At 35.3% G+C, this 27,996-nt stretch overlaps 1 pseudogene; it reads left to right on the top strand.

Moving 5' to 3' along the window:
- LOC133328766 (Ig-like and fibronectin type-III domain-containing protein 1) lies at positions 1-27,996 on the top strand (annotated as a pseudogene).

Genomic DNA, 27,996 nt, shown 5'->3' with positions numbered 1-27,996 from the left:
GAGCTGGTCACAAATGAAACATCCATCGATTTGATAAATTTGGAACCGCATGCTTTGTATCGCATCATGGTATTGACACGCGGTAAATATGGCACTTCGTTGCCATCATCGATGCTGTTAATCAACACCACCGAACCTAAGAACAACAGCAGTGCCAGTGATGAAAAAGGTAAATTTAGTTTTAATTACAATTGCTGGACATGAATAGTTGACATAACAATCGAAACATCAACAGCAACAAAAATGGTAACAAATAAAAAAACATCTACAAGTTTGTCGAATACAGAGAATCTCTGCTGCTGTGACAAAATGACAAATTTGTTAATTACAAGTCAATGATAAGTGCAATGCAAAATTGGTCGGATGTGATTGCAAATATTGACATGTTGTGCTGTGGGGCTGGACTGTTGTTGCCAATAGCAGTATTGTTATAGTCTGTGGAATTTTTAAGTGAAATTTACGATATTTCAGGTTAGGATTGAATTCATTGGAATTCATATTCTCCATACTAAGATGTGTTACATATTTATTATACACACAGCCCATTTTGATACGGCAAACATGTGCCTTATCGATATATTTGGTTCAGAATACTTGTTGCTTGGGACCAAATTCGTTTCAGACAATTTTAGGACGATTTACAGATGTCCGTCCGTCTGGTGCGTACGATAACTCTCAAAGGTAGTAACGGATCCAACCAAACTTTGCAAATCGTACTACTTCTTTCAGGCTTGGTTCAAATTCGAAGATGGGGAACATCGGTCTATTCTTTCTGGTACCTTCCCACAAAATGTTCAAAAATGTTATAACAATTTATTTTATAATATCATGAGAAAGGACTATCCGATTTGGACCAAACTTTGCACAACCTATTATCTTTGAGAAGCCTACATCAAGTCCGAAGATGGGACTCACTGGTTCACTCCTTCTGGTACCTCCCCCACATAGGGTCAAAATTTTCAATATTTTTAAATATAATATCAGGCGAATGGAGTGCCCCATTGGATACAAACTTTGCACAACCAATTATCTTTAATCTGGTTATGTTTTGACATAGCTCTCATATAAATGTCCCGCCTTATTTTCGGTATTTTTATGTCTCCAGAGGGTAAAATAAATCTTTCCATAAGTGCTGCAAAAACTTCATTCTGATCATAGATGTGTCAAGACATTTGTTGTGTAGACATCTTCCTCTGCTGCTTTGGGTGGGGGATGGTCTCCGACTTATTGTTCTTCCCGACTATATGAGGTTACAGTTCTACTGTCGGTGTGACTGCCTCGGCTTGCCGGATAGGCCTGCTGATCTAGAAGTTCACGCTTGTACTTTGGACCCCTCTCTCTCACTACATTAGGACCCACTGGTGTCATCTTTGTCAGGGACCCACCCGCTTCCAGTCTTCTAGAACTATGCGGGTGACTAACAACAAGTTGTGGACTGATGTTAGGTACTCAACTGCAGGTTCATACAGTTAATTATGTATTACCACACTGACGCGGAATAGCTTATCACTGATCGAATACAAATGTCCCGCCTTATTTTCGGTATTTTTATGTCTCCAGAGGGTAAAATAAATCTTTCCATAAGTGCTGCAAAAACTTCATTCTGATCATAGATGTGTCAAGACATTTGTTGTGTAGACATCTTCCTCTGCTGCTTTGGGTGGGGGATGGTCTCCGACTTATTGTTCTTCCCGACTATATGAGGTTACAGTTCTACTGTCGGTGTGACTGGCTCGGCTTGCCGGATAGGCCTGCTGATCTAGAAGTTCACGCTTGTACTTTGGACCCCTCTCTCTCACTACATTAGGACCCACTGGTGTCATCTTTGTCAGGGACCCACCCGCTTCCAGTCTTCTAGAACTATGCGGGTGACTAACAACAAGTTGTGGACTGATGTTAGGTACTCAACTGCAGGTTCATACAGTTAATTATGTATTACCACACTGACGCGGAATAGCTTATCACTGATCGGCCTATTGTTATATATGAGGTCATAAGTATTTTCTTGACAGCAGCTCAAGTGCTGCCGGCCAGCGATTTGAGGACCTTGTTCCAACTTCGAAAATAGCAGTGCCTTTTGCGGACGATTTAAAAAGGCTGACGAACATTATACCCAAGGTCTTGGATTAGTTGGTGGCTGGAATCAGCACTCCATCGACCATATGATCAGCGAGAGCACCATTTCAGCCGCCCAAGTAGTACTTTCATATTCCTTAACGCCTATTCCCTCCCATATGTCACCAATAATAGGACCCATTGGTGGCATCCTTGTTAAGTTGAGGGCTGATGTTAGGTACTTAGCATTCTTTGTGACATCTGCAACGTCTTCCTTTGTAAATTGTGGAGGTACCTTCTCGGCTGGAAACTCTCATAAGCTATTCAGATTGTCAATGGTTAAGGAATCTACGGCATTTATATATGTGCCCATGATTTTGAAAGTGGTATAAGTCATATTTTTTTTGTTTCGATATATTTATGTTTTGCATTTTAAATGATTAAAAAATATTCTTGCATTATGGATTATGACTTTTCGACATTAAAGTAGTCCCAACAAACAAGTATTTATTATGATTGTGAGATTTATTGCCTTTTTTAAAAGAAAATGTGGTTTTGAAAGGCTTAAATGACTTGTACCACTTTCAAAATTAACTGCATGACTTTATAAATGACTTATACCAAAAATGAAACAATTTTAATAGTAATTAACGTTTTATTCAAACTCATTTCATTGTGACAAAGTAAATTATTCATTAGTATTTAGATAAATGAAGTGTTTGTGAAAAATTGGTGGAATATAGGGTAGTAGATCCATCATATCTTTACGTTTTTTTGTTATTGGTCTAATAGTTGCGTATAATGGAAGTAAATCAATATTTCCGTATATTCTAGGTTTTCCTTTTAGGAATTCGGAGTTGTCATCCAAGGAAGTTTTATAAAACATCTTATATGGGGCATTTTTTAGAAATCTTCATTGATGTTTCTATTTCTATTATTCGTTGATTCTTTTAGTTGTTTTGTAGAAATAAAATCTTTTTGATCCATTTGTACTACGGAAATAGGTTTCTCATCTTACATGATTCTATTAAATTATAATAATGCTCAGGGGCGTATAAATAATTAGATTTTTTAATTTTAGTTTCTATCAAACCAAAATCCCGATCATTTGGCAAGAAAGAATGGCCGGATACCATAAATTTATGATCAATTGTTTCAACATTATTATCAGCTGACATAACAATTTTTAACCATATTAAAACTATGTAATGTTTCCATTTTGTCCAGAGCAGGCATCACTGTAAGCTAATATATGCTTTTGAGTGGTAATGTCCCGAATATGATATTTCTCTTCATTTTTCTTATATTTTGTGCATAATTCTGTGTATTAAAATTCAACATCTTGATTTCATTTGTATGGGTTCTGCATCTGATTCATCAGAAGACGATATAATTCTTATTCATTTCCATTTCTTGTTATTTCATCCGCCGTAAAATGTCAACAATTAACTTTAAATAGTAGGTTTTTACATTAAAAGTTTTACTTCATCCTACCTGAAACACTATCTGAAGACATGACAAAATTACTTTGTGAACACACTCTTATACCACTTAAAACCAACAATATCTGTATTTCAGTTAACAACTAAAAAATAAACGCATTTAATGACTTAATTTGCATGACATGCTGCTACTTTCTTCAGATTATATTATTTTATTAAGATTTGACAAGTAAAAGCTGATAAAGTAGATTTTTAAAATTTTTGACTTATACCACTTTCAAAATCATGGGCACATATTATCAAGAAGGGTGGTACATTAACGGAGACGATGATAGAATGTGGCTGTGGACATTTTCCATAACCCTTGTGGAGCATCCTCATCTGAACCGATTTCAGCGAAACACAACACATGCTATTCTAGACTCAATTTGGAATGCTAATCCAAATTTCGTCTCAATCTAACAAACTTTGGGATTTTGGTGCGTCTTTTACATAAAAACGAATGAAAATATACGTTGGAGATATATCTACATCACATTCGATTCCAATGAAACTTAACACTTTTTATTCTATACTGAATTCAATACGCTTTGGTACATTTCTTCTCAAACATATGCATAAAGACATAATGCCCTGTACCTCAGGGTGGTGATGAGTATAGAAAAACAATTAAAACGCCGATAAGTTCGGCCGGACCGAACTTTGTATACCCTATGGACATTGAACATCTCAATATCGAATATTGGATAATTCTGGTATAATGAGACTATTCCAAGACTTGGGTCAATATTAAATAATACAGAATTACAGCTGATTTGGTTAAAAACAAGCCCGAAACACCGAATATTAGGAGTACCGGGGGATATACCAAAACTTGGACAGATATATTCCATTTGCAATGTCTGTTTCAGATCTCTATCTTAATTATTGCGATCACTATCGACCGACATGGCTAAATCGACATAGAATTTTATTCTGATCAAGCAAATATATATTTTGTGGGGGTCTCCGATGTTTATTTTGAGGTGTTGCAAACGGAAAGAAAAAAATAATATGTACTCCACCTTATGTTTCATAGTATAAAAATACTATAATTACCATACTATGCTCATTTCCGCACACATACCCAACCATCCTCTTAATACCTCTTACATTTTCCACTACGATTTATTGATGTGAAGACTACATAATTGTCTTTTTGTTCATTCTCATTTTCCAGATGGTCAACAACATATTTATGCTGCTCCCTCACCGCCACATTCACTGGCCATAATTGCTCACAGTGCCACATGGATGCAGTTGACATGGCAACCACCAGAATACTCACATCCTCATGAGAAAATTACCTACAGGTATGTACATAAATACGTTTATATATTTCAATGTGACAAGGACACAAGAGAAATGTCAAATGCGTCAACGAACAAAAAGATAGCCGAAGGATGAAGGACAAATTCTGGTTCTGTCCGGTATTATTTAATTATGAAAAGTCGCCGAGATTATCTTCAACATTCATGACAATATATATTTGTGGTCTTTTTGTATATGAAATCTCTATCAGTGTTTGTGTGTGGTTTCATAATAAGTCATTTGGGCAGAATGATGTCCTTTGTGAAAAAAGGACTTTCATGATAAAGTGGCCTTGTTGCCATAGTAATCGATTATTAAACAAACATGTTTTGGAAGATTGTTCATATTTTTTTCGGTTGTCGTTCTAACGATCCTGTTGGTCTTCTTAAACTGTCCAAGTTGTTGTTGTTGAAATAAATCCAGGATTTTAATATGCCATTCCATGTTATTGCATTTGTTATTCTCTACTACTTGACTTTGCAGTTGATCTCTTGTGTCCTTTTGGTTTCTAGGGATGTGTTGTGCATGTCCATACATTAGTGTTAAGCAAAAGTCAAGTTATTAATTACACAGAGTTCATTTGCTTCGAAACAATAATGACAGCAACAATAAGCACAACAAACGTTACATCAATACCAGCAAACAATCTATAGTTCCACCACATTCAATGCTTCACTCGATGAACATTTATCAATATAACAATTGTCTTCCATTTTACTGTTCGGTTGTATACCAGTGTAGAGGTTGTGTGTAAATTGAATATTTCACAGGAAATGAAAGATATCAGGAATATAGGAGTTTTGTCAAAACATCGATCCAGGAGGATTATTATCCTTTTTGAAAATGAAGAAATAAATAGTGGATAGGAAAATTACAAGTTCAGAATTCGGCTAGGACCTTCAATATAACGAAAATGGATGGGCAATTTAAAATATAATATATATATCAAACCAGTAAGGAAAGTAGTAAAGTCGGACTGGGCCGACTATATGATAGCCTTCACCACATTGGGGATATTCTACATATGTATATTTACAGATGTCGTCTTTTCGAAGGAACATTGACATGAAATTGCGATCTTCAATCCTTACCCATGCCATTCTGCAATCTATTCCATACTTTGTAAATAGACTTGAAGCAAACTTTACGCACGCTATTTGGTATGATTCACTGTTTAAAATGTAATATCAATCAAGCACCCGTAGATTATTTGGTTTACAATCATCACGAATCGGTCGAAATTATATATGGAAGCTATGCTATATCTAAATCTGAACCGAATTCAAGGAAAATTGCCCGAGATTAATTTTTATTAATTTCAGTAAGTTTTGCCAATTGGCTTAGCAATGGGTCTTTAGTACACCATTTACGTAAAATCGGACAAAAGTATATATAGGAACTTGACTTGCGAAAGGTTATAGTAACTTCAGTACATTGTGCAAAATTGTGTGCGGGTCGGAAAATCTTTGGTTCTTTAGTGCATAATTTACATTAAATCGGACGAAAATATATTTGAACCGATGTTCACGAAACTTAGCACACATCATTCTGGACCCAATTCAGTACCCTATGCCAAATTTCGCAGAAATCGAAAGATATATAGGGACGTTGGAGACCCATTTACCTTAAATCGGACGAAAATATATATTGGAGCTATAATAAATCTGACCCGATTTTCTCGAAACTTGGCACACGTCATTCTTGATCTTCGTCCAAATCGAAAGATATATAGGGGCTTTGGTGCCCCATTTACCTCAAATCGGACGAAAATATATATGGGAGCTATATCTAAATCAGGACCGATTTTCACGAAACTTAACACTCATCATTCTGGACCTAATTCAGTACGCTGTGCGAAATTTCGTGCAAATCGAAAGATATAGAGGGACTTTACCTTAAATCGGACGAATATACATGGGAGCTATATCTAAATCTGAACCGATTTTTCAATAGGGTTCGTCCTTGGGCCAAATAAGTGACTTGTGCCAAATTTCATCCATATCGGATCATAAATGCGACCTGTACTTTGTTTACAATTTAACATCTACAGACGGACGGACGGACATGCATAATTCGACTCAGAAAGTGATTCTATGCATATTCTCAAAAGGAACCATGTGTCTATCTCGTTTCCTTTTGCCTGTTAGAAACATATGCACAAAGACATAATACCCTGTACCACAGTGTGGTGAAGGGTATAAAAATATTCAAAATATATTCTGGTATGAAGATTTGCTACCCAGTGATAACCCAAAATATCAATTCGTTTGAAAAACGTGTATTAAATCCTCAAAACACTAACCATTGTGGATACACCTAAACATGAAAAATTTGCCACCGATAATAACCCAAAATATCAATTTTGAGTCAATTCGATTGGAAATTGTGCCAGAAAGACTACCGAAAATGGGCGATGACCTTTTATAGGAACTACAAGAAAATGTACGGTATTCATATTTTTTGTTAGGGAATTTGGCAACCAGTATTTCGATTAAAGTCACTTCGGTTAAAAAATGTTTCTGATATCCTCAAAATACTAAAAATCGTGCCACACCATTAATTCTAAAAGTAGTGGCAATGCCATTGTAATATTTCAAAGCGATTCTATTGTGAATTCAACACATGGACGACAAGCTAAAAGCGGGTTTGCCAATAGATATAAAGGGTTTGTTCAAACTCTATTTTCTATTTTAATGTAAGTATATCGAGCTATCATCCTTGAAATGCATTAACAAGACGCGGAATTCCAACAAAAAATAATCTTCTTTAAGAAAACACACCATAAATCGCAAAATAAGGACTTCAAAACTTTATAAAATCCTTTGGAAGATACCAAAATTTACGAAAATCCAAAAATTCTTAAGATCTGACCCTCAGTAACTATCAGATCTCAAAAGATTGATCGATGGGAAGAAAAAATAATAAGAATAGTCGTCAAAACTGAGGAATATTTTGAAATGTTTGTTTGGGTGCCATTTATTATTAAGGGGATTATTAACCAGAAACGGCCAGAATTGGCCAATTTGATATTTTGGATTCTCATTGGGTAGAAAATCTAACTGCTAAAAATTATCAGTATCGATGCATGTTTCGTGGTATGTGGGGCGCTAGCCCCCATTATTCGTTATTTTGAGTATTTTTGGACACGTTTTTCAAACTAATCATTGTAATATGGACTTTTTGATTATTTCTGGGTAGAATATTGTCATACTTAAATTGTCAATATTGGTCCTAGTTTCCAGGTAGTTTGGATTCGCATTTGTAGAAAACCCCTGCCAAAAATTACCAAAATTGGTTCATGAGCCGCCAACCGGCTCTTTAGCGGCCACTCCTAGTAAATATCAAATAATTATTCGATATTATGGCACGTTTTCAGCGGAAAGTTTCACTGTGGATTCTTACTGACTAAAATGATCAATATTAACCCATGTTTCCGGGTATCCCATTATTATTCCCATGGTTCCTTTTGTGAATATGCATATAATCACTTTCTGAGTCGATTCATTTGAGTCTACAATAATGTGTGATGATAGATAGTCCCTTTTGAGAATATACATCTAATAACTTTGTTATGATGTTTGTTGAAATCGGTTTAGATTTAGATGTAGATCCCATATATGTTCGTCCGAGTTTATGTAAATAATGCACCGAAGTGATTTTTTCTTCCAACTTCGAAAAGAATGCAATAAAACCGCCCTGGTCCGCAACATGATATCACTCTTTTACGTGATCCGCAACACGATATCCCTCTTTTACGTTAAACGGTTCGAGTACACCAATTTTTATTAGATCTAAATTAAAAAAAACTCTCTCAAAGACATTCAGTTTGACTATTAGAGTCTTTTGTGTAGTTTTCGCCAGTTCACACGTTCTGTCAAATTTATTTGGCATTGTTCACTGGGTTATTAACATATTTAGTTTTCATGTAGCTTTATAGGAATAATTTTCGTACAAATTAATAATAAATGGTTTATTTCGGAGAGAACAGTTTTTAGGAAAATATTACCACATACATACACCTACTGCAAAATTTGCGTAATAATTGTAATGATTATTTCCCATTAACATATTGTGGTGTGAGGTATGTGGTTATCGGATAATAAAATAAATAAATCATATGGAAAGGACAGGATGTAGATAAAATCAAAACTAGTATGGAAGGGGCCAAACTCGGACACGTCCGACTACACAAGACTTGCTCGAAATAAGCTCTATATATTTAAATGACACTTGAAACGTGTTATTTGGTCGTTTAAATTTAGATATTTTTCACGATGTTGTGTGTCTTATCGATTAAAATTGTTAAAGGTCGGTGATTAAAGTATTTTGGATTAATATTGTTACTCCACAGGAGTAACGTTATCATGAGACATTTGGACTATATGCTTCAAGTCTGTGGAAATTTGGTTATAAACTTTAAAATACGATTATGCCCACTATTATTTTGTTTTTAATTTTGAACCCTGTTTGACCTAATCGTCTCTTCCCTTGACATTCCAGAGTGTATCACAAGCCAACCAAAGCTGAAAAATTCAATAAAATTGAGACAAGAGTTGCATGGCTGCGCATGGGTAATTTGAAACCAAGTTCACAGCATATTTTGTACGTTGAAGCTGTGGGAGAAAAGGCAACATCAATGCCATCAGAAACTCTTGTGGCCTGGACGGATCCAGCCTTACCAGCCTTTGTGGATGTAAGTATAACAAAAATCCGTCTGGAAGATACATATAATAATAAAAATAAACATATCTAGCCTCCTACGGTTCATCCTGCTGACAATATACCTGAAGGTGGTTCCATGACAATCCTCTGTCTGGCTTTGGGAAATCCTGCTCCCACTATTTCATTATATGTTGGTGGACATTTAGTGCGTCAGGATGCCTCAAGACATATGGTTACGGTTATACACAATGTGACCGCAGATATGGAACATGTATCGTGTTATGCCGATAACGGATATGGTGTGCCAATGCAGGCCACCCGGAAAGTTAATATATGCTGTAAGTTTTCTTTTAAGCAATTAAAGTTTATGCATGTAATAGGAACGTTAAAAATGTTTATTTAGATCCCCCCAAAATCCAAGCCGCCGGCATAAAACTATTTTCTGGCGTGATCATGATGGCCGTATACCGGTCATTGAGGGTGGCAATTATCACATTATGGAACGTATCAATGAATCTCATCCGAATTTATATACGATGGTGTTGCGCATTCACAAACTACAAGCAAGTGATGTTGGCGACTATTTCTGTCATGCTGAAAATCCATATGGTTCCAAGACCATACCGGTATCGGTACGTATGCGCACCTCCCCAGCCCTCAATCATAATGTTACGGAATGTTGTGCCCAACTGAATGTTTCGATGACTTGCCGCAGTGCCTGCAGCTATTATGTTGATATTGATGCTATAGCTGATAAACCTGAATGTATTGTCGAATTTGATAAAATGATGCGTTGTGCCGCTGATGGTTCAGATCATCGTAGTTGTTGTGCTGATTCGAATGTACCGCGTAAATGTTTGAATTGGTGTCGTGGAGAGCCGGTGCGTTCCAAGGAGATTTGTAGTTTGCAGTATGCAAGAACTATTGTGGGTTGTTTTGAATCGAATCGGGATCGTTTGCCAGGACCACCGGAAAATATTGCCGTTAGTGTGATATCGGATAGTGAGGTGGTTATAAAGTGAGTAATATAAACATGAAATATAATATATTAGATATTAACGATTATTTAAAGGACACAACTGTCCAACCGACACCTATTGAGTATGAACGTTTATTTGGAGTATTTAAATAACTTAGCAAATAAATACAGCTTCAATATATTAGTTTAGGGAAAAATGGAAGGGAACAACGAGAAAATTCGGTACATTTTACAGCTTGTCTTCGACAAAGGTTAAAATGCAAGACAAGCGGGTAAAACTGTGAATGATGTTTTTGGTTCTGATACTGTAACAGCCAATTATGTGCAATTTTGGTTTTCCGTTCAGGAATTTTTAATGTTAAAGTTGCACCTCGCACAGGTAGGCCGGTCGTCGAAAATATCGATAGCATGTTAAATAAAGTCCTATAGTTCATATAAAAATAATCGACTTAATCGACTTGACTTAATCTTTTTTTTCCCATTTTTCGTCCGATTTATAAGTTCTTCACAGTTGATGAATCATAGCACTATACATATGAGCCCGAAACCAGATAGCATTGTACCATGAGTTATTCCTTGATAGAGATAGAGATCGCAATAATTATGATAAAGGGTCTGAAACTTTGCACAGATGTTGCCAGCACTTCTAGGATTTGATACCCTTCACCACACTGTGGTACAGGATGTTATGTCTTTGTGCATTGGTTCATTTTGAGAATTTGCATAAAATCATTACCTGAGTCAAATTATGCATGTCCGTCTATCCATGTACAACTGTAAACAAAGTACAGGTCGCATTTCTGATATGAATGAGATGAATATTGGCACAGTCTTCTTCTTCTAACCTACTTGAAGAAAATCGGTTCAGATTTACATATAGCACCCATATATAGGTTTGTCCGATTCCCCAATAATCACCCAAGTCACAATATTTGCCGATTGAGACAACATTTTGCACAGCGTACTCAATTAAATATAGATTGCCTTATGTGAAATCGGTTCAGATTTAGATATAGCTCTCATATATATTTTCGTCCTATTTTAGGTAAATGGTGCACAAAATTTTGATTTTGATTCAGATAAAATCTTTGGCAGCACGCTTTGCTGTAAAATTTACTTCAGATCGGTAGCTCCCATATATAATTTTACTCTATTTCATACAAATGGTACACCAAAGAATCGAAGTCTGCCCGATTGACATTAAATTTTTCATAGATTTCAGAATGATATGTGTATGGTTTTTATTGATTCAAATATCTATGTAGTTCACAAAATAAATTACGCCCGATTCAATTCCAATGGTCCTCCAAAGAACCATCTACTGGATATTGTACATTTGAGTACCTTTTGTATGTACCCAAAGTGATGAACTCTTCGCGTTCTCTGAGGGGCCGAGGGATCCGACAAAGTATTGAAGTTTTTAGGTTTCAGTATTTTATCAATCGTCAAAATTGAAACCGGATTCAACGGCTCGAACTTATCTTGGTAGAGTGCATGAGGTGAAATTGTCTAATGCATGGCAACATTTTTAAACTCTGCGTTAAATAGGTATTTTGAAACCCTGAAAAAAGGGGCCCTTCTTAAATAAAGTATACATTCAAGATTTTTTCCCCTGACATATTTAATCGTCATAGGCATTTATTTCCAAGAATTCTTCTAACGAATTGTTCTATATTTAAATAACAACAAGAAACAATTCCCTGATAAAGCCTTACGTATTTAGACTAGCATTACTTAATATGCATGCAACATATATCCGCTTAAGATACCAGAGAGTGAAGATAACTTTGCCAAAGAAAAAAAAAAACCGAATAACAAAACGTTTTCCTACTTTTCGATTTCATGTTTATAACCTTCACTACACTGTGGTACAGGGTATTATGTCTTTGTGCATATGTTTGTAACAGGCAAAAATAATCGAGATAGACCCATGGTTCCTTTTGAGAATATGCATAGAATCACTTTCTGAGTCGATTTATGCATGTCCGTCTGTCCGTCCATGTATTTTTGTTAACAAAGAACAGGTCGCATTTATGATCCGACTTGGATGAAATTTGGCACAAGTCACTTATTTGGCTCAGAGTTAGATATAGCTCCCATATATATTTTCGTCCAATTTAAGATAAATGGGGCACCAAAGTCCCTCTATATCATTCGATTTGCACGAAATTTGGCACAGAGTACTGAATTAGTTCCAGAAAGATTTGTGTCAAGTTTCGAGAAAATCGGTTCAGATTTAGATATAGCTCCAATATATATAGTTTCGTCCGATTTAAGGTAAATGGTGCACCAAAGTCCCTACATATCATTCGATTTGCATGAAATTTGGCACCGAGTACTGAATTAGGTGCAGAATGATGTGTGCCAAGTTTCGAGAAAATCGGTTCAAATTTAGATATAGCTCCCATATATAGTTTCGTCCGATTTAAGGTAATCCCGGCCAAGTTTCCTTGTAATCGGCTCAGATTTAGATATAGCATAGCTTCCATATATAATTTCGACCTATTCTTGTTGATTGTAAACCAAATAATCAATGGGTGCTTGATTGATACATATTACATTTTAAACAGTGAAGCAGACCAAATAGCGTGCGTAAAGTTTGCTTAAAGTCTATTTACAAAGTATGGAATAGATTGCAGAATGGCATGTGTAAGGATTGATGTTAGTCGGTTTACTTATATATAAAGATCGCATTTTGAAGTTCGTTCAATTTCATGTCAATGTTCTTTCGAAAAGAATACATCTGTAAAGATACATATGTAGAATATCCCCAAAGTGGTGAAGGGTATCATATAGTCGGCCCAGTCCGACTTTACTACTTTCCTTGCTGGTTTTGTTATGGCATTTTGACAAAATCTCACACACACTCATATACGATTCAACTTTAAAAGCCAAGAGCCAAGAAAAAAATCATAAAAAGGAGATGACAACAGTAAAATCGTTTAAGCCGGATATGATAACATAACGGAAATTGCCCTTGCATTGAGGTTAGACATTTTTAATGTTCCTACACTTTATTTTCCCCTCAGCAATATTACACAATAAAAAGAGTTTCTTGTGAATTGAATTGGAGTGAATGAACGAAATAACGTGTGTGTTTGAGTGTGGGCATAAGAAATAATTAAATAGCTATGAATATTCATGAAAAACCAATTGAAATAGAATGTATGTGGATGTTATGTTGTTCAGGAATATATGGGAAATTACAAAATTCTTTTAAAATTCCATTAAAAAAATTTTGAAAAATTTTTTTGCGAGCACATTTATGATTTTTGGTACATAGGTTAAGAAAAATGTGCTGATACGAAATCTGTTCGCGTTCACAAATTCGGATGATGCGCACAAAAGCTATAGCGGTTTTAAATCTTATATTTCAAATATAAATTAAATGGATTCCTATTCGTTGTAATTCGCGAATTTCTTCACAAATGCTTAAACACCATTGTTTTCTTTGCATAGTAGTAAAATCACACTGAAATACGGTTTAATTGTCGCGAAAAACACATAGAAACATGAAGATATCGGAAAATAAAATAAATTAATTTTTGAGTTAAAACAAATTTTTTTCTGAATTTTCGATTTTTTTAGTATGGTTAAGAGGATACGGTTTTGCCTTAATCTTCTAAAATATACGACGCTTTCTTCTGCAAATTCTTTTAGATGATTGTTAAATATCGGTAGATTCATCTGATAAGAGTTTCGACGTCATTAATGGCTAAATATATTGCACTTACAATACATAAAAATGATCAATATTGAAAAGCTTGCGATTCGCGAATTAATTGAAATCAGTTGATGCGCATGCGATTTTCGTATAAACCGAATCAATGTCTTTCAATAATTATGAATATTTCGATGTTTAATATAGAGGTCAAAGTGTGCCACTCGATGCACTTTACTATGCAAAAACCCTAATAATGGCTAAAAATCACGCAACGTGCATACGATTTTTATGCGCATCCGATTTCAGTAATCTCCTATGAAAATACACAAAAGGACACCTATTTTAAAAGGATCGGTTAAGAACCGCGGATGTGCCTCCACAATCAATTTTGGATAAAATACGCATATTATTCGCGTATCGATGTATTTTTGGCCTATTTCCACACAGATTCGCGAATTTGACAATACAAGCATAAATGCATGTAAAATTAATTCGAAGAAAACCGCGATTATTTACGCGAATTTGTCAAAATAAGTTTTTGCAGTTTTTCCCACATTCAAGGTACCTATATCCGCCGTTTTATTAGACGGAATTGAACATGGGTGGGCTCATTAGATCCGGCACGTAAAAAAACTAAAATCACGCGGGGTTCCACGGAATTTGAATGGACTTTCTTAATTTTAGACTCAAAAAATATGTTTTTTATAAAAATTTACGCAGCAAATTTTTGTCTTTGGAACCCAATTGCAAAGAAGCTACAGTGAGCACATTCATGAGATATACACTAAACGAAGCAGAATCACGAGTTCTACAATCCTATATTTAGTTTATTCTATTATCTGGATGCGCATCCAAATTATAAGAAAAATTCAAAAAACAAGGAAAATCCGGCTTCAAAATGTCAGCATCCATTTTGGGTGGATGCAGTGATTATATCGAAAAATCATACATTGGAACCATATTGTCCATGGGGTATTCTGCAACTTAGTCACTGATCACATGTGCGTGCGTTGTGTAGTTTAGCCACAAATCGGGAACGAACACAAAAAAACTCGTTGGCTTCAACACATTTTCACCTATTTTTTTACATTACCACCATCACAGCTTCCACGCAACTTATTATTTATTACCAATATTTTAAGATTTTGACAAGAACACTTCATTTAATAGAATTGAATTTAAATTATATGCAATATGTTCATATTTCGCGAGTTATAACCTTGCAAACCTCAGCTTCAAGGAATTTAAAAGATTTTTGTAATTTCCCATATGTATTTTGTGGCCAACCATATACTAATAGACCAACCACTTCAACTTCAATACACTCTCATTTACCATGACTAAAGCATTTCTAGGAATTGTATGTTTTTCTTTTGCGTGTTTCCTTGGAATAGTTAGGGAAATTTCCTTTTCGTTTCATTCATTTTCTATGTATGTCTACCTTTCCTTCTTTCTTTGGCCTTCTTTTGACTAGCTAGTTGGCTTTGAAATTTGCCAAGTTAGCACCCGGTTATTATTTGCTCCAATTCGAGCTGTTAACATTTACACACTTTAGTGGTCCTTTGCCAGAATGGCGGAACAATGATGAAGGAAAAAACAATGAGAGCTGCAATAGAGCAAAGAATAGTATCAGTGTTGTCCTACTTCAATATTCTTTGAAGTTTTTTCTTTTTTTTTTAAATTGGACCAAAAATGTTCGTATGTGAAGTTGATATTCCAGGAACTCCATACATATCAGGCAGAACCTCCAACATGGGAATTAAAACAAGTACAACGTGGTGAAATTCGGTCCAGGCGAACTTTTTATACCCCATACACTCGGGACCTTTAGACTTGTAATTTTAACATAGCAAAAATTAAGCGAGTCCTCTGTATGTATTTATAAACATTGACATATATTGGACATTTTGTAGGAAGTAGGAGAAGAACCTGCAATGTATAATTACTGCCTTTTCGGTTGAAAAATTTAGCAAACATTCTCAAAATACCGAAAATTGGGTGGGAACATTTAACATTTAAAAAACATGGACATATAATGATCGGGTTCTCCGCAGGTGTACGTACGTCTTTAAAATCGTTCAATGCCAAAATACAGCCTTTTCGGTTGTAAAAAGAACTAAGACCTCAAAAGTACCGAACATTTATGCAAAGATGTATGTCAGCTTCAATTCACTCTGATATACAATAAATATATATTATTTACGAAAATGTCAAATTAAATAAGTTCTTCATATTACGCCCAAATTTTACCGACCAATATTAAACGGATGTTCCAATAAGAATAAATTTAATGAATAAGATTACACAGTGACACATTTTTCAACTTTAAAATCTTGAACCAATCGAGACCCCCAAAATCTTGAAGCTTGTGATAGTGGAAGAAAATCCCTAGCTGGGTTTTGCATTATTAGCTAAGGATTTCTTTTAAATTGATTTTTAAAATATTCGACTGGGCGGATTTTAGCACAATTTTCGAATAATACGTACTTATTATAGAGTCTATATCTCGTGAACTATTCGAAATATTGCTTTTCTCTCTTAAGCAATATTTTTCCTCTTAATTAGGTCTACAAATTTTCTCTTGAGATAAAATCAATAAAACAACAACATCATACTGAAAATAGCACAACTGCAAAAAAAATTAAAATTTAGACATACTTTTTCCATGTTTTTCACACTTATTTCAGAAACTGCTACTGACTCGGACAAAAAATATATGACAAAAAGATAGCCAATAGCAAATCAAACAACTCTTCTTAAAACCCCGATTTCAGTGGTTGACTCCTTCACATAGTTATAGCCTCACAAATTCATCAAAATGAACCAAAGAAATTCACTCCCAATTGTATGTTTATAGAAATAAAAATTGCTATGCTTTTTTCAATAAATAGGTACAAAATTGAAGTAAAAATTAAACATGGAAAAAGTAAGTCGAAATTTTATTTTTCTTGCAGTTGTGCTATTTTCAGTATGATGGTGTTGTTTTATTGATTTTATCTCAAAAGAAAATTTTTAGATCTAATTAAGAGGAAAAATATTGCTTAAGAGAGAAAAGCAATATTTCGAATAGTTTACGAGATATAGATATAGTATTATTCGAAAATTGTGCTAAAATCCACCCCCAGTCGAATATTTTAAAAATTAATTTAAAAAAAAAAACTTAGCTAATAATGCAAAACCCAGCTAGGGATATTCTTCCACCATCATAAGCTTCAAGATTTTGGTGTTGTTATGGTCCAATCTGCCCAAAACACCATCATACCAACAATTTCCCTTGAGAAAACATTTTAACTACCCGAGCGAGTTGTGTGATGAAACACTTTCAAAGTTTTGGAAACAAGCGTAAAAGATAAAGGAATGGCCAAAATCATCGTCATCATCATTGTCAGCATCATGAGCAGCATCTAGACAAGACAGCAGAAACCACAAGCACTCATGCATGCATGAACACATTTTGAAAACTGGAGGGAAAATCCTTTTCAAAATCTTGTTAGCGTCTAACCACGGCCCCGCCACGTTGGGGATTTTGGGAAGCAAGTAAAAGCCTGGAAGCAAGGCTTCATTAGCGGATGATAGACATTTTATGGCTTTGGTATTTTTCTTGCTGTTGCTTTTGGTGGTGGAAACAAATTTAGTTGAATAGTGAATGTTGGAGGAAATAGAAGGAACAACAGATTTTTCTGGTAGGGCCCAAATTCAGAAAATGATAGCTATCTTTTCGGAAATTATAGTCATCTTTTTGAAATTGTGGATTTGATTTGCGATTTTAAAAACCCAATTAGACCAGACATTAATCAGATTTTCCTATGATATATAATATTTTGTTAATTTGAATAAATAGACTCAAACCCTTCGCTACTTTGTGTGTCTTCAAATGATGAGTTCTAACAGACGTCGCATTTTTAAAGGACATCCGTTGATTATTTGATGCACGATTAACATAAAGTCGGTCGGAAAAATATATGGAAATATTCAGTATCGGTACTTTTTGAACATTGTTTGCTAATCAGCTATATTTTTGGTCTATGGTTTACTTAAAATCGGTTGAAAAAATATATGAAAGTTAACTCTAAATCTGAACCGATTTAAACAAAACTTGACACACGTTAGCCCATATCTACGTTGTACGTTGTGTTTTGCCAATCTGTCTATATTTGGGTCCTTGCCTACGAAACTGTCTTTCGTTTGCTGCTATGGGTGGTGAACTGCATTTATATATTTATATACTAATTCTATGTCATTGCTGTCGTATGAGAGGTTCCCTGTTGCACCATTTGACGTTTTCTCTTGATCGTGAAAGTATCTCGATACGTGTTTGGGAGAGGGATTCATATCCATGATATACAAGATCAAGTTATGTCGATGTACGGGTAAGCTCCTTGCCTCCTCATGTAAATGGTACATTGGTATCATAAGCAGATATCCTGTCAGTTACACAAAAACACCGGCGCCGCATAGCTTACCACTGTCGAACTTTTATTTTGTACGAGGTCAACAAGGTTAAGCGTCATGGGACATTTCAATACCCTCAACCTTTATATTAAATTTGTCATTTCGTTTGTAACACATCAAAGACCCCATAAAGTAGATATATTCTTGATAAGAAACCAGTAAGTAAAATAGTAAAGTCGGGCTGGGCCGACTATATGATACCCTTTCACCACTTTGAGTATATTCTACATATGTATCAGAAAAGACGTCGCCTTTTTGGAGGAATTTTGACATGAAATTGAACGAACTTAAAATGTTATTTGTATGTCTTTCTGGAACCAATACTAAATTTTTCACAAAACTTAGCACACATCATTCTAGACCTAATTTAATATGCTAATCGAAAAATATATAGGGACTTTGGTAGACCCTTTACCTAAATTCGGGCGAAACTATATATGGGAGCTATATCTAAATCTGAAGCGATTTTCACGAAACGTAGCACACATCATTATATCCAAAAGATTTCCAGGGACTTATGTAGACAATTTACCTAAAATCGGGCGAAACTATATATGGGAGCTATATCTAAATCTGAACCGATTTTCACGAAACTTAGCACACATCATTCTAGGCTTAGTTAAATACGCTGTGCCAAATTTCGTGCAAATCGAAAGCTATTTAGGGACTTTGGTGCACCATTTACCTTAAATCGGGCGAAACTATATATGGGAGCTATATCTAAATCTGAACCGATTTTCACGAAACTCAGCACTCATCATTCTAGGCTTAATTCAGAAGGCTATTCCAAATTTCGTCCAAAAAAATATATGGGAGCTATATCTAAATCTAAACCGATTTTTCCCAATCGACTCAGAAAGTGATTCTATGCGTATTCTCAAAAGGAACCATGGGTCTATCTCGATTATTTTTGCCTGTTACAAACATATGCACAAAGACATAATATATATGTCATACACATACACATACACAAAGAACCCGCAATAACCCTAGAGAAATGGAAAATAGTCTAGGAACTACATTGGTTCTATTTTAGGTTAATATAAATTTTATCTGTGTTATGAACATTACGAATGCTTCATAAAGTTCGATCCAACATTATGAGCTGCATATTCTTCAAGATATTTGAGTGATTGGAAAACCCAATAATACTGTTTGTAGTATCCCTCCATCTGTAGAACCTTTTGCAAATAGTATATAGGATCCTTTCCGTTAGAGCCGCTTTCTTTCTTCTCTCCTTTTTTTATCCTTCACAACACTGTTGTATAGGGTATTATATTTTTGTGCAAATATTGACTGTCAACATTTGTATTGCTCTGGGAACTTAGCTTCGCCGCGCTTACCTGGAACATTTTTATTTATATAAGTTTTGCCTGTAACGGTAATGATAATTTAAATGATTTTTAAGTCAGTTTTTTCTATTGGAGATAAGTACTCCAAGTCATTGCAAACTTTAGTTTTGTCTATAAATCGGATGTTAGTTCAATTCTATTCTTATTAAATAATACGTACTTTCCGTGCTTTATTGAGGCCTTTATATGCATAACCCTTAATTATCTTTACATATTTTCAACATATAAGTATGTAGAGTATGTATACCTGTACCTTTGTGTATATCTTTACAACAACAACAAATATTTTATCTTAAACTCTTTCCATCATTGTCTATTCCCACAGATGGGATCCACCAACCAAAAATCCCAATGCTGTTGATGGCTATCGTATTTTCTACCATGAAGCGGCCATAATTGGTAACGATGTGACATCTAGCGAAACAATAAATGGCGGTGCTGGTGTTAGCGGTGCCGCTGCTGTTCTCGAGCCAACAATGCTGAATAATAATGCAACAAGCATGCCAATGGGAGGTGGTGGTGGTAATATCACGGCACCACCGCTAAGTGGCAGTGAGGTGAGACGCATTGACGTCAAGGAAACCAGTGTGAATATAGATGGTCTCAAAAAGGATGTCTTATACGAGTTGGTTGTGAAAGCTGGCAATACCTATGGTAAGTTGAAATGAAGGATGCACAATTCAAGTGCACATGTACATTACGTGTATGTATGTGAGTTTGTTTTTATGAAGGTGTGGAAAATTTATGTACGAGAAATAATGAAATGATTTTGGGTAACCATGGCCGTAAACGTGAGCATCTTAAGTGGCTGGCACTTGGATTTATTTAGACAAGTAAATGTGGGGTTTGTTAGAAATTGTATGAAATATGCAAATTATGGTAGAGGGATCATTCAGTTTTAAACTAAATTAGAATAAAAAGTTCTAGATTGGTTTGGAAGAAAATACAAATTTAATCAAAGATAAAATGAACCAATATTTGTTTATTCGTTAGCAAAGATAAACTTCAAAAACTGTTGCCTACTTTTAGGCAACATATATTATTATCCCATCATATGTTATTAACCCACCATCAGCCCCTGCAATTTAATATTCTCCAAATAGTTCCATTACATATTGTCTCGGAAAATATATCTTCGAAAATTTCAAAGTCTATACCAAACTGTCATGACACACCTTCCTGTCACACACACGTACTAATACATATTTATTATACCTACACTCTGGTTGCCCATATTTTGTTACCATGTTTCGTTTTGTGGTCCCGCCACATTATATCACTGCCACACACGTTCGTTAATTTTCTTGTTTTCTTTGCTTTTGCCTCCTTTCCAGGTGCCAGTGTTTTAACGGAACCGATAAAATTCACACTTGGCGAGCATCATGTTACCTTCGCGACAACATCATACTCGAATGCTGTGGGCACGATAAGCGGCATCGTTGCCAGCATTTTGGCGGTACTGCTAGCAGCCGCCGCCATTATTTTCTACAGACGACATCGAGCAAATGGTAAGGCAGCCACTGGAGTGGCTTTTGAGAATCCAACATACACTCGAGGTTTAGAACAAGTACAGGTAAGAGTTATGAGTAAATTTTTCTTACAAAAATTACCACAAAAACACTCCCTTCACACATTCACAGGCAGCCATACTTAATACACCACACACACAAAATGCATGAAACAAAGAATAAAATAAGTAAGGTAAATAAGAGCCAAGCTAAACAACAAAATTGAATTTATTGTATCAAAGTAGATTGTTGTTGTTGTTGTTTTTGTTGCTGTTATGTCGAAAAGTCGAAAAACAAAAGCAAACATAAAATGAGTGGAATAAGTTGCAAAAGGTCCCAGGGAAAGATAAAACAAAGAAGCTCAACCAACAGTGAATCATAAAAGGCTAAATATGTTAAACTGTGGGTTAAATGGAAAATAGATTGGAGTTAATATGGTGGTTACAGAGTTAAATGTTGGGAATTAGTATGAGTTTTATTTCAAAATGTGTGTTTGAAATCGTGGTTGATATTGTAAACAATGGAAAATAATGCCCTGAAATTTGTAATGATATCGAAACCTAAATAAAAATCCATTTTACTTCACATTCAATGGATTCATAGTAACGTTGAATATTTCCGCGTATGTAGTCGACGTTCTGTTTTTTAATTCAAATATTATCTTATCTAGTGAATGCTTCACGTTTGAATCTGAGCGGTCTTGCACGTTACATATATCCATGAATACATACATGAAAAAGCCTTGAGGTGTGATATTACTAGATCTTGATGTCAAATCGACTGGCCCAAAATTCCCTGCGAAGTATTTACTCAATAAATCTATTGGTTATAGCATCCAATCTATTTGACGGTTTAGCGTTGAATAGGACGGTTTAGGTTTCATTGTGAAGCAAATCTTCCGACCAAAAATTACTAATGTTGGGAAGGAAACCACATTTTCGGTGTTTTGAGGATTACCAATATAGGTTAATAACCACCATTATATAATGTTAGCCCTTACTTTTCGTTATGTATTTCATCCGAGTTAGTACCGTATTTATATTTTATGTAACCATTGATTAAAAATCTTCCTACCAAAATTATGTTCCGATTTGGATGAAATTTGGCCAGGTCACTTATTTGGCCTATGGACGAACCCTATTGAAATGGGAGAAAATACACAGAGGAAAGTCCGATTATAGGTAAAAGGTGCACCAAACTTCCAATGTGTGTCCGATTGAGACAAAATTCGCGCAGCGTACTGAATTTAGTCCAGTTTTATGTCTGTTAAGATTTGTTGAAATTGGTCTGATTAAATGCCATTCGTGCACCAACTCATAAAGGTTTCTTCTAGCGAGATAAAATTGTGGACAACGCACTTTGCTGCAACATACCAAATCGTTTATGCCATGGCTGCTCAATTAGGTCCAGATTTACGTATAGCTCACATACATAATTTTGATCGATTTCATAAAATCGGCTCCGTCCGACTTTTGAGTTTTTCTTACTGTTTTTTATCTCGATATCCTCCGTAGGTAGAATGATTACAACGTTTGGCTAAATCGTCTAAGATTTCCGCACTTTGTAGGGTATAAACTGACAATATCGAGTACAGAATATTCCCCATATGAGGAACAAATCAGTTAACTATTTTATATATAGCCCGTGAACCTATTTATATTCTGCTTCTACGAAAACCTATTTATATTCTGCTTCTGAGCTTGGGCAATATTTCGAGGTATTTACACCCTCTTCAGCGAGTAGAGGTCAACAAATATTACTAATATTCAGTACAGATTCCCTTCACCGTGGGTTGTGTTGTGATCGGCTTACAATTGTGGTCTATAGATCGACTCAAAACAAAAAAAAAAACACAAAAAATTAAGTTTTGGGTCCCATTCATCCCAAAATTATTATCTGATCATCACCGAAAATTATAGGCGTTGTCCATACCTAGATCCTCATGGAAAATTATCAAAGCGATCAGCACCTGTAAATATGTAAGTGTAACTCCCAATTTAAAGGTCAACCACTCCTCTTGAATATAACATCTCGGGTCTATGTCCTTCAAGGGTAAATATATAGACATTAGAAAAAAAATTGTAATTTTTCACACAAAAGTCAGGGTCAATTTGTCCCGCTAAATATTGACCGATCTTTTTCAAAACAGGCATGCTTATTCTTTGGCCCGACCCCTTCTCCATGTAAAAATTCGTGATGTTTGGGCCATAATAAAGGCCTCTGGAGCGACCAGAAAACCAGACAAAAATGAAGTTATTCGCCCATTTCATCCCCTAAATCAATCAACCAGATCCCATACTACATGCAAAATTTCGTGAAGATTGGTCCTTAACTGTGGCCTGTATCGAGTTCATAAATTATACTGAATAGTCGGACAGACGGATGGACGACACACATGTCTAGATCGACTCGGGTAGTCGAGATATGACGATCGGTATACTTAAAGGTGGGTCTATGACCAATATTTCGCGGCGTTACAAACTCTTGGGGCTGCACAAAACTATAATACCCTGACAATATAGTTGTGTTGGGTATAAAAAGAGGTTATATAGGGACTCCCCACAAAATGGGGCATTATAAATAATTTTGGAAGGGAGATTTGCTACCGGATTCGGTTGAAAAACGCACTCTAAAACCCCAAAATACCGATAATAGTGGGTACCGTTATATGGGGCTACCCGAAAAAATTTACTTATATTTTTTTTATTGTTAGTAGATATATTTGCTACCTAATAAAAACCCAATGTGCCAAATTTCAGCGAAATCGTTGGGAAAATTTCTCAAGAACCCCAAAATTTGGGGGTACCCATATATGGGAGCTATGCCTAAACGTGGATCGATGTGGCCCATCTTCAAACTTGACCAGCCTGCATACAAAAGACGAGTATATGCAAAATTTTGGCGATCTATCTCAATTCGTTTAGAGGCTAGAGTGATTACAACAGACAGACGGACATGCCTATATCGTCTTAGAATTTGACGCTGGTCGAGGATATATATATATATATATATAAGGTCGGAAGTGATGTTTTCGATGAGTTACAAACGGAAAAACAAAAGCTGGAGAGTATAAAAAGATCAAATATTTTAGTTCAACCAATTTCCTGTCAATGGTCCTTAGAAAATGCGACATATCCATCCTAACATATGTCTGTTGAATATGCCCAAAGTGGTGAAGTGTATCATATAATCTGCCCCGTCCGATTTTACTACTTTTGTTACTGTTTTTTGCTTAGAAAACCAACAAGTCGCAAATGATCAATATCAAAAAAAAAAAAAAAAAACAGTAAAGAAAGTAGTAAAGTCGGACGGGGCCGACTATATGTGCTTCAATTACTTAAAATCAAACTATAATAAAAGGGAGCTATATCTAAATCTGGACAGATTTTCACGAAACAAAACATTCCTATATTTCATTACGTTATGCCAAATTTGGTGCAAATCGAAAGATATATAGGGACTTTGGTGCACCATTTACATGAAATCGACGAAAAAATATGGGGAGCTATATCTAAATCAGAACCGATTTTCATGAAACTTAGCAGACATCATTCTAGACTCAATTAAGTACGTTATGCCAAATTTCGTGCAAATCGAAGAATATATAGGGACTTTGGTGCACCATTTACATGAAATCGGACGAAACTATATATCGGAGCTATATGTAAATCTTGACCTATTTTCACGACACTTGGCAGGCATCATTCTAGGCTCAATTCAGTACGTTATGCCAAATTTCGTGCAAATCGCAAGATATATGTTGTGCACCATTTACGTGAAATCGAAGGAACTATATATGGGACCTATATCTAAATCTGTACCGATTTTCACGAAACATGGCAGACATCATTCTAGACTCAATTCAGTACGTTATGCCAAATTTCGTGCAAATCGAAAGATATATAGGGACTTTGGGGCACCATTTACATGAAATCGGACGAACCTATATATGGGAGCTATATCTAAATCTGGACCGATTTTCACGAAACTTGGCAGACATCATTCTAGGCTCAATTCTGTACACTATGCCAACTTTTGTGCAAATCGAAAGATATATAGGGACTTTGGGGCACCATTTACATGAAATCGGGCGAAACTATATATGGGAGCTATATCTAAATATGAACCGATTTTCACGAAACTTGGCAGACATCATTCTAGACCTAAGTGATTAGGCTGTACCAAATTTCGTGCAAATCGAAAGATATATAGGGACTTTGGGGCAACATTTACATGAAATCGGACGAAACTATATATGGGAGCTATATCTAAATCTGGACCGATTTTCTCGAAACTTGGCAGACATCAATCTAGGCTTAATTCAGTACGTTGTGCCAAATTTCGTGTAAATCAAAATATATATAGGGACTTTGGGGCACCATTTACATGAAATCGGACGAAACTATATATGGGAGCTATATCTAAATCTGGACCGATTTTCACGAAACTCGGCAGACATCGTTTTAGGCCTAAATGATTAGCCTGTACCAAATTTAGTGCAAATCGAAAGATATATAGGGACCGTTTACATTAAATCGGTTAAATATATATATGGGAGCTATATCTAAATCTGAACCGATTTTTCCCAATTTCAATAGGATTTGTCCTTGTGCCGAATAAGTGGCCTATGCCAAATTTCATCCAATTCGGATCATAAATGCGACCTGTACTTTGTTTACAATTTAACATGGACAGACAGACAGACGGACGGACATGCATAAATCGACTTAGAAAGTGATTCTATGCATATTCTCAAAAGGAACCATGGGTCTATCTCGATTATTTTTGCCTGTTACAAACATATGCACAAAGACATAATACCCTGTAACACAGTGCGGTGAAGGGTATAATTATAATATAGCGAACTGTTTGCAATATAATATTTGGGACCACTTTTTTAGCATAGTTACGTTAATGTCGTGTTTCGAGGGAATCTTTGGGAATCCTATAGCTTTCAGTCTAATAAGGGTATAAACACCTTGATATAACCAACAATCGAATCGAAATATCAGTCTTAAACTGTAGCGTCTTTAAATCAACTTCAGTTCACACAATTTAAGCAAATATACGAAGTTCTAAGATAGAGGCAATCGTCCTACTCAGTTTGCTACATTCCTTACAAAATGTATTTTCAAAATTTTAACTGCATGTAAACGATTTGTTTTTAAACTGTGTACACTTAAATAAAGTTCGAAGATCTAGGCTATTGGTCCAATCCACAAAATTGATGAATCCGTATATGTATCCATTTGTTGCAGTTATTTTATTAATTTCAAATTATTATTTTATTATTTTACTTCACATAAGCAAAACATGCGCCTGAAAGTATGCTTGAATTTTTGTTCACTCCTTACTGGGTGACACAACAATAAATACTGGTTTATAGTTGTTGGTATGAACTGCACGAATGGAGCACACACAAATATATGACGCATTTGGAATGTTAAACATATAAATTGAATAAATTTTAATATAATTATTTAGATAAAATGGCTTAAAAATTAATTCAAGTTTTATTATTCCATTCATACTATTCATACAACAACAAAGCCAATTATAATGGGCTCTTTTCAAATAACAATAACCATAAAATATATAGTCTTGAATATGAACAAAATAAAAAAATAATGTATTAAGATTCCTTGAACTTGACATCATGACCTATATTAAGGTCATCATTTTGCAATACTCAATCTCATTTTGTTGTTGTTGTAGGTTGTGATGTGTCTAGACATTTATTACTAAATTCAATTAGATTATGTCCGAATTGAAGCACTCTTTTGTGATCCACTGTTTAAGAATCTCTTACTATAGTTTTGGTTGGGTGATTATGTGGGCCATCGTATTATTTTGACAATGGCAGCTTAGTTTGTTGCTGATACAACAACAATAACAATTTTGCTTAGAGAAGATGCTTCAAATATAAATTTATAGTGGCTCGTTGGCTTTCTTCCTTACTTATTTACTTCTTGTCTTTATTTTATTCTTCTTTGTGTGTTTTTGTCATCAAATTTATGTTGTGTACTTTCTTCAACAATTCACTTATATTTTTGTATTTCTTTTATTTTTGTATTTTCCTCTTCCTGTCACGCTAAATATCTAACTCAATGAACACACATATTGTATGTGTGGTTGTGTGTGTATGTGTGTTGAAAAATCCTTCTGTGTATGGCAAACCGAAAATAATCAAATCCTCCCTTTTTCTCTTGCAACTTAATAATATAATCACGCTTAGTTACCAACTGTAACATCCGCCCTGACGCATACTAATGGCAATGGTAACTTTAGTCGGGCACCAGCCGCCTCAACCAATTTGACAACAACAACAAATACGACAACGCCTGCCACCATGACGACCCGACGTGCCGGTGATGGGCATAGTAGTGGTAATGGAGCAGCCAATAAAACCTCAAGTCTGGATGGCGTAGATTCACACACCCAGTGCAATGAAGTGAACCCAACAATCTATGAAGAGCTCAAACTTGGTCAAGAAGGTGCGGGATTTAAAAAGCTTGTGCCATAGAACCCTTAA

This window comes from Musca vetustissima, unplaced genomic scaffold, assembly GCF_032173495.1.
Source record: "Musca vetustissima isolate MV318-11 ecotype Yass unplaced genomic scaffold, APGP_CSIRO_Mvet_v1 utg119147, whole genome shotgun sequence".
NCBI classification, from domain to species: Eukaryota; Metazoa; Arthropoda; class Insecta; order Diptera; family Muscidae; genus Musca; species Musca vetustissima.
The sequence above is the reverse complement of the archived record's forward strand: the minus strand, read 5'-3'. Positions and strand labels throughout refer to the sequence as shown.